Here is a 14304-nt window from a genome sequence, read left to right on the forward strand (position 1 = left end):
CTTTACTAAAGCTCAAAGCACACATTGCACACCATACAATAATAGTAGGAGACTTCAACACCCTACTGTCAGCAATGGAGAGATCATGAAAACAGAAATTAAACACAGACACGTTGAAACTGACAGAAGTTATGAACCAAATGGATCTAACAGACATTTATAGAATATTTCATCCTAAATCAAAAGAATATACCTTCTTCTCAACACCTCCAATTTCTCCCAAAATTGACCATATAATCGGTCACATAACAGGCCTCAACAGATACAAGATGATTGAAATAATCCCATGCATCCTATCAGATCCCCACGGACTAAGAATGATCATCAGTAACAACATAAATAATAGAAAGCCCACATACACATGGAAGCTGAACAACACTGTACTCAATGATAACTTGGTCAAGGAAGAAATAAAGAAATTAAAGGCTTTTTAGAATTTAATGAAAATGAAGACACATAATACCAAAACTTATGGGACACAATGAAAGCAGTGGTAAGAGGAAAACTCATAGCTCCAAGTGCCTCCAAAGAGAAAGTAAAGAAAGCTTATACTAGCAGCTTGACAGCCCACCTGAAATCTCTGGAACAAAAAGAAGCAAATACACCCAAGAAGAGTAGAGGGCAAGAAATAATCAAACTCAGGACTGAAATCAACCAAATAGAAACAAAAAGATCTATACAAAGAATCAACAAAACCAGGAGCTGTTTTTTTTGAGAAAATCAACAAGATAGATAATCTCTTAGCCAGCCTAACCAGAGGCCACAGAAACAATATCCAAATTAATAAAATCAGAAATGAAAAGGGAGACATAACAATGAAATATATCTTAAAATAATTATTCTGCTTGTTGCATATTAACAGTTGTAAATATTAAAATCATTTTCTACAAAAAAGAAAGATATGTTGGTTATTTAAAGCTTAATAATTCTGAAGTGTAACTGAATAACTTCTCACAACTGTCAAAATTTTATATTGTTCATGTAATTATAAAAATTAGCACATTCAAGATGACCATACTCTGCGACCCCTGTACTATAAGAAGTTTTCCTGCCATAGATGGTCTCTTACAGGTGTAAGTAGTTTCCAAATTAAATATAGTTCTTGAATTTGATTCCTAAAATAAACATAGTACAATTACTATATAAGTAAAATGCCTTTTACATTTTGTATTATTATTGTGTGGTATATGTGTTTGTATAAATGTCAGAGTGCATGTGTGAGGTCAAAGGACAACTTTGTGGGAACAGTTCCTTCCTGGTATTTTACTTCAGGTCTGGGATTGAACTCAGCTTATCAGATTGGCACAGCAAGCACCGTCAGCTCTTGAGCTATCTTCCTGTCACAATAAAATGATTTAATACGAAATTTAATATGAAATTTTCACATGTAAGTAATATTTCATTTGGGAAACTTAAATAACAAACTAAAATTTTTTGCTTAGTTCACATAGAAAAATGTTTCATAGGCTTGGTGGTGTTTATTATTCTGTGTTTCTAGGGAACTTTCTCTGTAAGGGTTTCCTACCATATTCAAATTATAATGCTATTATCTGATTATAAACTGGCTAACAGTTTTGTTAGAATTTGTTTCAGGAAAAAATCATCAAAGTCAACAATTCAGTCATTGTTATATTCAAAAAGTATTTTTTTTAATGGTCAATTCTAAAGAAGTAACTTTTCAACACTAATGTTTCTACCCAAACTCTACCTGTGTCCTGACACACCTGCAATTGTGAGTGCCGCTTTTAACGTTCCTGTCAGGTACATCAGTGACGATGAAGACTCAGTGAGCATCTCCAGAGGAGCTCCTCATCCCTGTGTTCCAGAACAGAGAATTAGACAGGGGTATTGGAGAATAGTAAAGCAAAGCATGATCATTTATTCATGAATACATTTCCAAGTGTGGGATTGGGTCAGAAGAAGGAGAGTGTTTAGGACTTTAAACGTTAGAAGTGTACAGAGTTAACTTCTTAAGCATATTTTATAGTTGACATTGGAGGATTTCCAATTTTCCTCTTTGCCAACAGGTTATCTCATATACCAACTTTCTAGCCTTTGTATAAGGTCTACTGGATCCCATGCTCTACCCTGTTCTCCTTCCTAGCTCATCTTTCCCTGGGAGCTGTAGGCTAGGACACCTTATGGGGGAGCTGAAGGGTGATGGTCTGTCTTCTAACTACTTCCTGCTGCTGGGGGTGGGGGGGGTAACGGGGTGAGCATAATCCCTACTTACAAAGAACTACAAAAATCTCTCCCTATACATCCATCAGTTGGAAAGGATGAGCTTGATTCTCTATGGTAGCAAGTGGCAAGGATTCCTGCTATAAAACAAGTTTAATGTAATACTGATATATCCTAGAAGACAGATTTTATACGGATGTTAGAAATCCATGGTCCAAGTAAGAGTAACATGATTGTACTGAAAGACGCACAACGTGAGGACTCCCCCACGTTCTGACTCAGGAGAGTCAACACCCCAAAATCACCAACGAGAAACGGTCTTGCTGCAAATTGCAAGAGGATTTTTATTCAAGAGCACTCTCGGGCCCACGGTCATACACCACGCAGGGGTAGAGGACTGTGGCGCCCCAAGTAGCTGAGTAAGGTGGTATTTAAAGGAAGGAACCACAACTCAAGGAGGTGGGAAGGGCGTTGTTGGAAAATACCAAAAATAACAGTTAAGAGTCACAAGGAAGTACAAAGTCACAAGTGTCAGGTTATCTCTCAAGACAGTTTCTAAGAGCCCCTAACAATCTAAGAGCCCCTAGCAATAGCACCTTTGCATAGTGGGTTCCAGTAGTGGTCAGGGTGGGTCAGGGTGAGTTTCTTTGAATGAACACTCTTTGAACCCAGGAAAGGTGCTATTGCTAGGGGCTCTTAGATTGTGGAGGGTGGGTGGAGGAAGGAATGTCGCTATCTGCTTTATGATTAGCATACCTTAGAGCATTGAGTTTATTACTCTTTCAGTACCTACCCAATTTTTGGGGAGGAGTGCAGCGAACTTTATTGATGGTATTCAAGAGAGTAGGGAAGGCTCCCTAGTCCCCTCATGTTATAGGAGCCTGGGGTGGAAATTGTGAGGGAGATGCTCAGTGTTGAGGGCCAAGTTGGGATAGGGACTCCTCAGCAACCGAGGGCCTCTCTCTTGCTCTCAGTGTCCTTGCTGGGGTGGCTGGTCCAGGGTTTCTTACTCCTTGGAGGCCATGTAGGCCATGAGGTCCACCACCCTGTTGCTCTAGCAGTATTCATTGTCATACCAGGAAATGAGCTTGACAAAGTTGTCATTGAGAGCAATGCCAGCCGCCCCAGCATCGAAGGTGGAAGAGTGGGAGTTGCTGTTGAAGTTGCAGGAGACAACCTGGTCTTCAGTGTAGCCCAAGATGTCCTTCAGTGGGCCCTCAGATGCCTGCTTCACCTCCTTCTTGATGTCCTCATACTTGGCAGGTTTCTCCAGGCGGCATGTCAGATCCACGACGGACATACTGGGAGGTAGGAACACGGAAGGCCATGCCAGTGAGTTTCCCGTTCAGCTCTGGGATGACCTTGCCCACGGTTTTGGCAGCACCAGTGGATGCAGGGATGATGTTCTGGGCAGGCCCACGGCCATCACGCCACAGCTTTCCGGAGGGGCCATCCACAGTCTTCTGGGTGGCAGTGATGGCATGGACTGTGGTCATGAGCCCTTTCACAATGCCAAAGTTGACATGGATGACCTTGGTCAGGGGGGCAAAGCAGTTGGTGGTGCAGGATGCATTGCTGACAATCTTGAGTGAGTTGTCATATTTCTCGTGGTTCACACCCATCACAAACATGGGGGCATCGGCAGAAGGGGCGGAGATGATGACCCTTTTGGCTCCACCTTTCAAGTGGGCCCTGGCCTTCTCCATGGTGGTGAAGATACCAGTAGACTCCACGACATGCTCAGCACCGGCATCACCCCATTTGATGTTAGCAGGGTCTCGCTCCTGGAAGATGGTGATGGGCTTCCCATTGATGACAAGTTTCCCATTCTCGGCCTTGACTGTGCCGTTGAATTTGCCATGGGTGGAGTCATACTGGAACATGTAGACCATGTAGTTGAAAGGGTCGTTGATGGCAACAATCTCCACTTTTCCATGTGGAGAGCAGATGGCAGCCCTGGTGACCAGGTGCCCAATACGGCCAAATCCGTTCACACTGACCTTCACCATTTTGTCTACGGGACGAGACTGGCACTGCACGAGAAAATGCGGCTGTCTCTGGAACAGGGAGGAGCAGAGCCCATTTTTTTAAACAGTGTAAGAGACAGGAAAGCCATGACCATGACTGCTCCAAGGAAGTGTTGTGTGCCTTTGAACTGTAAATACACACACACACATATATATACACATGAATCATATGTGTATATATGATTGAAATATATATTATATTTATATAAAATATATTTAATATAATTTACATATAATATATAGTATAGGATATATGTATACACTTATATATTAAGATGGTAGCAAAACAATTCCAAGAAAGAATCTGATATTTTGAAAGGAAAATAGCATGAGGATGCAAGTAATAAATAAACATAATAGCACCACTGCCTCAAGAATATAAAGTTACAACTACTTACAGATTCATCCATAGGATTTATTGTTGTCTGTGAGACATCAACTTTGTGTCTCTGTTGAGAGAAAGCATAATAATTTTGGCAGTTTGGAAGTGTATCCAGACTTATCTCTATGGTAATCTTGAGGCTGTAGAAACTCAGATGGGGGGGGGCTGGTGAGATGGCTCAGTGGGTAAGAGCACCCGACTGCTCTTCTGAAGGTCCAGAGTTCAAATCCCAGCAACCACATGGTGGCTCACAACCATCCGTAACAAGATCTGACTCCCTCTTCTGGTGTGTCTGAAGACAGCTACAGTGTACTTACATATAATAATAAATAAATCTTTAAAAAAAAAAAAAAAAAAAAAAAAAAAAAAAAAAAAAAAAAAAAAAAGAAACTCAGATGGGTACCAAAGACCAGCCTCAACTTGGAGAAGGGTTCTGAGGAAGGAGTGTTCAGGAGCAACAAAGTATACAACTCGAAGTCAAATAGGGGGTCCAAGCTGGCAACCTATGTTATTCTTGAGACAGGTTTGCAGATTGCTTTCTCTATGCTCTGTTCTCTCTGGAGATCTCCAGACAACTCTTGTGCCCTTGCCCCACCCTTGAGCAGGCTGCTCAGATCTGGCTTGCCACGGTTGCTAGCCCACCTAGGGCGGAGTCTTCCAACCTAGGTAAAGTCTATTGTCCTGCCTGCCTCTGTTAAGCACAGAGGATAAGCTACCTGGGTGGGACCCTGTCCTGAAATTACCACTTTAACCACACCTGGACCTAACCTTCCACAAAGACCCTGAACTCAGGACTCTGTCTGCCTTTGTAAGCATAAATAAGTAAATAAGTAAATAATAATAATAATAATAATAATAATAATAATAATAATAATAATAATAAAAACTTAGCTGAGCAGGGTCTCCTGCAGCCACCCCTCTCTAGATCTCTTTATCTCCTTCCTTACTATCTTTCTGACAAGTTGGCTCACAACACAGCTGCTTTTGATTCTTCAGATTCATGAAGCCCCTCGTATAATTCATACTGCATCCTTACTTTTTTGAGAAATTATCTATTTTTTATTTGATATTTTCTTCCTTTACATTTCAAATGTTATCTCCTTTCCTGATTTTCCCTCCAAAAACCCCCTATCCCCTTCCCCCTCCCCCTGCTCACCAATTCACTCACTCCTACTTCCTGGCCCTGGCATTCCCCTATACTGATGCATAGAACCTTCACAGGACCAAGGGCCTCTCCTCCTATTGATGACTGGCTAGGCCATCCTCTGCTACATATGCAGCTAGAGCCATGAGTCCCACCATGTGTTTTCTTTGGTTGGTGGCTTAGTCCCAGTGAGCTCTGGGGGTATTGGTTAGTTCATATTTTTGTTCCTCCTATTTTTGAACCCATGCTTTTAGAGTTCTTTTCTACAGCCTTAAGGGTTGCCAGAAGGTCCCAACCTTTACCATTTTGCTGAGACATTAGCCACACTTTTGCCTCCTGAACTTGTGATGTCACTGATTATCATGGAGTCATTAATGTTAATAAGGAGGGCATTCCTCAAAGGAGGAATGTAAAAAAATGTATATTATTATGCAAACATGCCTACACCCACAGCAGACAGAGGCCCACATTTGCTAGCTCTGCCGCATGGGCAGGAACCATGTCATTCTGTCCCTATCAAGATCATGCTGGAACCAGTAGATGAGAGAGATTTTAATCAGGAGAATATTTCTTGAGTTTTATTGGTCTGAGTGACTCTACCTGTGCTATGGTGCCCACAAACATTAGAAGTCCCTTTGCCTTTAGTTGCGGACTCTCAATTTAATGCCTTTTTATTGAGATGCATTCCCCAAGGCTGGCACTGACAAAAATTTCTTCAGCTTTTGTGAATTTTTACCAAAAACTAATCTTTATACAAGTTTACTTAGTAACTGACCCTATGTTATTAAGGCAGAGAATGAAGTTGCAATATTAGAAGGATGGGTAACATTTTTACCTATTATATCTAGAGTTGCCTAGGTTATTGCAAGGTGGGTCTTCAGTTGCTTGAGTCAGGGATTGAATTGAGAACTTTGGGCAGCTTTAGACTTTAAGGAAAGCCATGATGTTAAAGGCCTATCCTTATTCCAAAAAGTGAGACTATGTCCCTTACAGTGGCATTCCTCTTTGCAGAGGAGCCAGAACTCTATTTCTTATAATTCATCTAAGGGCAGCGCCATGAATCTGTAGTCCTTACCTAACCACTTTCAATGATAACAAGCCATCACTGATTAGTTCATCCTCCAAACTGGACCTTCCAAATTTTTACAACTGTCTACAAGTTTTTTTCCAACTCACTTATTTTTTTTTTCTTGACTAAAAAAGTTTTGGCATTCTTCTTGAGGGAAGCATGACCTGTAACTTTTTTATCAATCTTTGAAGGAAATCAGGGTAATTTGGTTTACATCTGAATTCCCATCTATTGGAAGGCTGAGACGTGAAGATCACTATGAACTGAAGATCATTCTGGGGTGCATGGTGAGTTCCAAGACAGCCTGTACTACAGACTGATACCCTGTTTTGAAACAGATCAAAATTTAAATACAAGAATGTTCATGATAGCAAATTTTATTTTATTTTATTTTATTTTTATTTATTTATTTTTATTTATTTATTTATTTATTTATTTATTTATTTATTTATTTATTATTTTTTTTTGGTTTTTTGAGATAGGGTTTTTCTGTATAGCCCTGGCTGTCCTGGAACTCACTCTGTAGATCAGGCTGGCCTCGAACTCAGAAATTCGCCTGCCTCTGCTTCCCAAGTGCCGGGATTAAAGGCGTGCGCCACCACACCTGGCAATAGCAAATATTTATTCAATGATGAAACATATCTAACTTTAAAATCATGCAATCACTAAATACTGTTTTTAGTCTTTTATAGTTAATGGGGTCTATATGACAAAGTTCTACCCATAAATCAAAGCAGTACTCCATGGGTGTAGGTTAGGGAGCAAATCTTTAAAAGATAGCTGATTGTTGATTGTGCTTCTTTCCAGTGGACAGAAGAACCTTCAGAGACTTTCATTGAATCCGAAAGCCAAACTGGTATGGAAGACCAGAAAATTCAAGGAGCCTCAATTCCAAACAATGCCATATAATATGGGACCTAGCCTGGGTAGCCTCTGGGACAGTTCCTCCACTGTCCTTTGAAGGGTATTTCTTTGTGTGGTTTCTAAGGATAGCAGAATCAGTATCACTACTAACTAACTGACTGGAAATTGGTATTCTGATATGATTCTATACTCACTGGATAGAGACCCAGTGTAGAGCTGGAAGGTATCTCAGCTTTGATAGGCCTGCAGCTAATTTTTATGATTCTGTAATGTCTAAAACATGATCTTCTTGGGCGTTCTCAAAGCCATGTGCAAATTTTTCACATTGTATTATGCAGATGTTCTGCTGAGACACTGGGTTAGCCTTTTTAAAATGTAACATTCTTATTCTTACTATGTAAACATCTGGTGTATAAAAGATTTTGTATAACCAAATGAGCTGTTAAAAATGTATCTTAGTAGAGGAGAAAAGCAAGTTAGCAGTTATATAGTCTGCATATGCTTTATTCATACAAATTTTAAAGGAAATATAAAATTAGCAATATTTTTCTTTGAATTCTGAAATTGTACTAATGTTTTTTTTTAAAAAGGTTGCTATTAAGTTCTCTACAATGAAGGCACATTGCCTTTTGAAAGAATGCATCCCAAGTATTATATATTAGATTTTAAAATAATCAATATAACAATAAACTTCTTGTGAGGAATAAAGGACTCTCTTACTAAAATAGAAGTATAAAACATCTTGCATGAAACTTCATACAAGAATGTAAAAGACCGGGCAGTGGTGGCGCACACCTTTAATCCCAGCACTTGGGAGGCAGAGGCAGGAGGATTTCTGAGTTCGAGGCCAGCCTGGTCTACAAAGTGAGTTCCAGGACAGCCAGGGCTATACAGAGAAACCCTGTCTTGAAAAACAAAACAAAACAAAACAAAACAAAAGAATGTAAAAGATTTGTACTGTGCTAGCTATCATTCTACAATACCAAATGTATTCTCTGAAAATTTCTCTCGTCTACTCAAGTTTCAAATTTTCTCATGCCCTTGGAATTAGTTTTTGTTTGCAATAGGGACATTGATAAGACTGACTTTTGATTAAAGGTCATAGATTAGCAACATTATGAGACTGTCAAACTTCAGGAAACTGCAACAGTTATTGCTCAGGAGCTAGCAGTGCGTGGAACATCCAGAGAGTTGCTGCTCCTGTTAGTGTTTATCCTCTGTTCTCCAGCTTAAGTAACTTCGGGGTCTTGGACATTTCCTCATCTTGGTTGCTTGGAAGCTCTGTATCTGTTTTAAGCCTCTCAATTCTGTTGATGAACTTTGATATGCGCTGAGAGAAGCCTGTGCTGTGGGTTGGGCATGCCAGAGAAGCCAAGCAGTTGATGTTGAAGGTAAAGAAGGAATTGGAGCTATATACCAGAGTTGTGACATTAGTAGCAAGGAAGGTTGTACTTTGTCATCCTTGGGAGTTAAGTTCGTGAGTCTCAGCAGGAGAGCAGAACAGGACAATCGGGTCTAAAGTGGGAAGGGGTATTTTTGAAGATGATATTTTCTACAAATACCACCCAGAAGTAGCAACACTTATTGCCTTCAAAGTCACCAATCATTTCTGATACCAAACTCTACCTGGCCTATACGCACCTATGAATAATAGCTAGGCTGCTGCAAAAGACCTTTACCTTTGCTGCTTTAAGTGAAAATTGCACAACAAAGTGTTAAAATTCACCACCCCCGTATATCTTATTGTGGGTTAATGAACAATAAAATTTAGTCATCCTCTGTGAGGTTTTGGGTTCTTATGAGTGCCAGGAAGATGGCCTGATTTTGAAGCTTGTCCCTGATACCTCAAGCAATCAAATTCAGAGTTTTCACTCAGTTGCCATAACATTAACCTAAAACCCTCCGAAACCATCCTCAGGAGTATCACGAATTTCTTTACGTCTTCATAAAAACAACATTTAAATTTCTTTTAAATTCTTTAATAGTATTCTTGTTAGGCAATCCAGAGGCATGCTGGGAACAACTGAAATGTTCGACATGTGAGTAGTTGTTTTGGTAACTGATTATTTACCCTGAATGTCTGGCAAGTATGGAAAATGGACTTTGATTATTTAGGAATAAAATCACAGCATTAAAATGCATTAACGATTTAAATAACACCTTAGAGTGATTTGAGTGTAAAATATTGCATAGAAAAAAAGTCAGTTAAATTGCAAAGCGTATATTTATGTGAAAACTGACATTACTCATTTCAATTCCGTCCAGTCCTAAGCCAATGTTCCTTGATCATTCTTCTTTATGCCTTTTAAACTGTTGGGGAAATGAGTATTTTATTTCACAAAAACTGTAATAGCGTCTTTTGGCTTTATTCTAGTGTTAATAACCGAGAAGACAAGGACTGGAGAGTTGGCTCAGCAGTTAAAAGCTCTTCTGCTCTTCCAGAGGACCATGGTTCAGTTCTCAGTACACAACTGCCTGTAAGTGTAGCACTGGGGGATTCCACACCAACACTCTCTTCTGATGTATTCAGGTACATACATACACACATGTAACACACATAAACACCTATGTAAAAATAAATCTTAATTTAAAAAATTATTTTTGTTTAGTGTGTGTATTGGTGTGTGTGTGTGTGTCGGTATCTGTGTGTGTATGTCTGTTTCTGTGTCTATGTGTGTGTCTATGTACATCTGTGTCAGTTGATATCTGTGCGTCAGTGCCTGTATGTGTATGTATTTGTGTATGTATATATCTGTGTCTGTGTGCAGATATATGAATGAGAGTATAGGTACCTATGAGAACCAGAGGTGTCAGGTAACCCCGGACTTGGAGTTATAGGCTGACATGGGTGCTGGGACAGCTCTCACTCTTTTTCCATGTTCTTTTAAAAAATAAGATGAATAAAATAATAAATTAATAAAATAAGATTAGGGAAATGTAGGGCTGGAAGTTGTTATCTCATTGACAGAAACCAAAATCAAACATGGAAAGTATAGGCTTATTTACTCGAGTATTGGAAAAATTTTCTAAGGGTTATTGTGACTTGTAGGGGTCTGACCAGGCAGCCACTCTACCTCCTGCTCTGCACCTGCCCCACCTCTTCCTGTCCTAAACCTCAACTATTCAGTGTGATTTACAACGGAGCAACATGAAGAGCACCTGAGAGCTCTTCTGACATGCAGGACCTACACTGGGGAAATCAGAGTGCTTTCCCAGCATGCACAAGGTCCTGGGGTCAATCACTGGTACTGAAAACAATCAGGTGTGGCTCCTGGAATCCCAGAACTCGGGAGGACCAGGAGCTGATGGCCATTCTCAGCTGCAGACATTTGAGGCCAGCCTGGGATACATGAGAACGCATTGGAGAAAGATACTGAGTTATAAAAACAAAAAAGGAAGAAAAACAAATCCCCAAACATTGGCTTAAACAGAAAGCCTATCTTTCTTATTAAGATCATCTGGGAAATAAGGCAAGTCAAAGCAAGTGTGCATATGTGTTTCTGAACAATTTTTTTTTATGTCATTTGTTCTTTTTTATTAGAATTTTCATTCCTCTTTTGCTAATGTTGTTTTATACTTTAAGTATTAATAAAACCTAAGAACAAATTTTAGTCCATTGATGCTTTCAATACAAGAGTTGTCTCCTGATATTAGATTGTGATTTTGCCAGAACTTAGAGGTGAGAGATTAACACTATGGCCAGGTGATGGCGGAGAACAGCAGAAGCAGCAGATCCCTTGGTCCTGGAGTTACAGATGGCTGTGAGCCACCCTGTAGGTTCTGGGTTTTGAAGCTAGGTCCTCTGGAAGAACCACCAGTACTCTTATCCACTGAGCTACCTTTCCAGGCCCTCTGCATGCATTTATTAATCTATTCTATCAATGGCAGAAATAGAGGAAACTTCTCCCCAGTTTGAAAGTATATTCCTTTGTTTTTATTCAGGTGTATTTTATATTTATAAATTTTTATGTTGTTTTAATTTTTATTGAGAATTTATTATAGTATACTGTGAGGGAAGAAATTTATGCGTTGTACTGGATAATCTACATCTTAGCATATTTTCAGTGATGTAATAAAATATCATGACAAGTGAAACTTATGAAAGAAATCATTTTATTTGAGGATAATGACTTCAGAGTGAAGTGGCTGGGAGCACTGGAGCAGACAGGCAAGCATGTTCGCTAGAGCAGTAGCTGAAAGTTCACACTTTTATCTGTGAGTAGAAGACAGAGAGAGCGAACTGGGTCATGGCCTAGGCCTCTGAATCCTCAATCCTCCAACGAGGCTGTACGTCCCAATCCTTCCCAAACTGTCCCATCAACTGGAGACCAACTATTCAAATATATGAGCCAATGATGGAATTTTCATTCAAAATACCAAATTACACTCTTTGGTCCCTAATAGGCTGCAGTAATATCATAATGCAAAATACATTTAGTTCAACCACAAAAGTCCCCACAATCTTTGACAGTCTCTACATTATTTCAAAGATCAATATTCAAATTCTTTTCTGAGACGCAAGGCAGTCTTTTAATTGTATATGCTAAAAGAAAAGAAGAAAATCACATACTTCCAACACATAATGGTGCGGAATATTCATCTAAAAGGGTGAAACCAGGGCATACTGAGACAATGCTGGACCAAAGCAAGGCCGAAATCAAGCATATCTAATGTCACAGGGCTTACCAGGCTCTGTCTTTCCAGTTTTGCTGACTACAACACATTTCTCTCTCTCTTGGGATGCTTCCTTGCATACCACTTTCCTTGGCAGATATCCCATTACTTTAGCACCTCAAGCATCTTGAAGTCTTTGATGCAATCCAGGCTCCACTGTCACAGTTTCACACAATGACCTCTATGGGCCTGTAAGACCCTCAGTAAGTGGAACTTACTTCAAGATGCCCCCTCCCCCCAAGTGAGACATTGAGATGCAGATCAATGCAAAAGCAAGAGGTTTATTTTCTAGAACATTGGGGTCAACCCTCAATCAGTCCCTTGAGGTGAGTGATAAGAAGGCCACCCAAATGGTTATTACACACAGTTTTTAGACTTTTTAGATGCACACGTTACATCAGCAAGGTTACAGTTCAAACTTACTGGCTAAGCATATTGATCTTCAAATCTATTGATTAGCAAGTATGACATGCATTTAAACGCTACCTGGGACTTTCCAGAGGGTCAGGTGACTATTAGCCAGTACACTGTGAGAACATTTTACTCAAGAATGTTCCTGTGGGTGGAGAATGAAACTTGGCCTAGCCTTGACCCCAGGTGGGAGGGGGAAGCTGTAAGGAGGGTGTGGGACTGGAAAACCCTCAGGCCTCCAGACAGGGACTCTCCTGCTGTATGTCTGGCCTCAGTAGCTGTCTTTAAACATGGAAGAAGTTTCCACAGCCTTACTCATGAATCCTTCATGATTCTAAAACTCCAACCATCTGAATAAGACAACTATGCTGGACTACAACCACAAAAGCTCAAGCTTTACCTGGCCCCTTGTTTTTACATTCATGATAGCTTTGATTTATTGTTGTTTTTTAGGAGCAGAAAATTCCTCAGGCCTTTTCCTTACAAACTAGAAGCTTAGTTGGGTGAGTTCTCTTACTGAGGCTACCCCTCCCTCCATTCCATTTGAAATTTAGGCTCTCCTTAAACACTTCATGGTACAAATCTCCATCATTGTTGGGAGCATGGCAGGAAGTAGGCAGATATGACAGTGTAGCTGCAGCTGAGAGATCACATTTGGAAAGAATTAAGAGGTGGTTTGTTGGAGGAGGTGTGTCATTGGAGGAAATGGGATCATTTCCAGTGTCTCCCCACTCTGCTTCATGGTTGTGCCCCAAAATGTGATCTCTCAGCTGCAGCTACAGTGTCATATCTGCCTACTTCCTGCCATGCTCCCAACAATGATGGTCAAGTACTACAATCTGTAAGTTAAAACACTTTCTTTTGTAAGTTGTCTTGGTCCTGATGTTTTATTATAGCAATAGAAAAGTAACTAAGACAGAGATTTGTACCATGAAGTGTGTTATTGCTATGTCAGACAGGCCTAACCATGTGGGCTTTTGGATGGATGTGGAAGACTTTGGGAGTTTGGACTAAAAATGTGGATGGGTTCTGTAAGTGGGACGTGGCTTAGTGCACCATCGGAGAAAAAGCTTGAAAACAACAGTGGTGAGAGCAATGTGAACTATGTAGGCCCAGCTCTAGAGTGTCAGACAGCAATAGCTTTAACTCCTCAATGAGGAGCCAAATATTCAACATATGAGCTTATGGAGACCATTCTCATTTAAACTTCTCTAATAATTCTTATTCTAAGTTCTTTCAGTAGGTGTGGTTTGGTTAACAAAAACAAAACAAACAAACAAACAAAAAAAAACTTTCCACACGTCTGGTATTTGAACACTTGGCTCCTAGCTGGTAGCACTGTTTTTGGAAGTTGTTGAAGTTGTAGGTTATTGAAGGCAGGTTTGAGGCCCCAGATCCTTTGAGGTTTCATATTCTAGTCCCACATCTTTTATGTTTCCTGCATCCTGATCTGTTGAGATGTCAGGCCTCTCAACCACATGCTCCAGTCACCCTGGACTCTACCATGCTTTTCCTGCTACAATGTATTTCTCCTCTGAAACCGAGGGCCCAA

General features: G+C 40.1%; 1 pseudogene; it reads right to left on the reverse strand.

Moving 5' to 3' along the window:
* Positions 2992 to 4207, reverse strand: Gm12017 (predicted gene 12017; annotated as a pseudogene).

Source organism: Mus musculus, chromosome 11, assembly GCF_000001635.26.
Source record: "Mus musculus strain C57BL/6J chromosome 11, GRCm38.p6 C57BL/6J".
NCBI classification, from domain to species: Eukaryota; Metazoa; Chordata; class Mammalia; order Rodentia; family Muridae; genus Mus; species Mus musculus.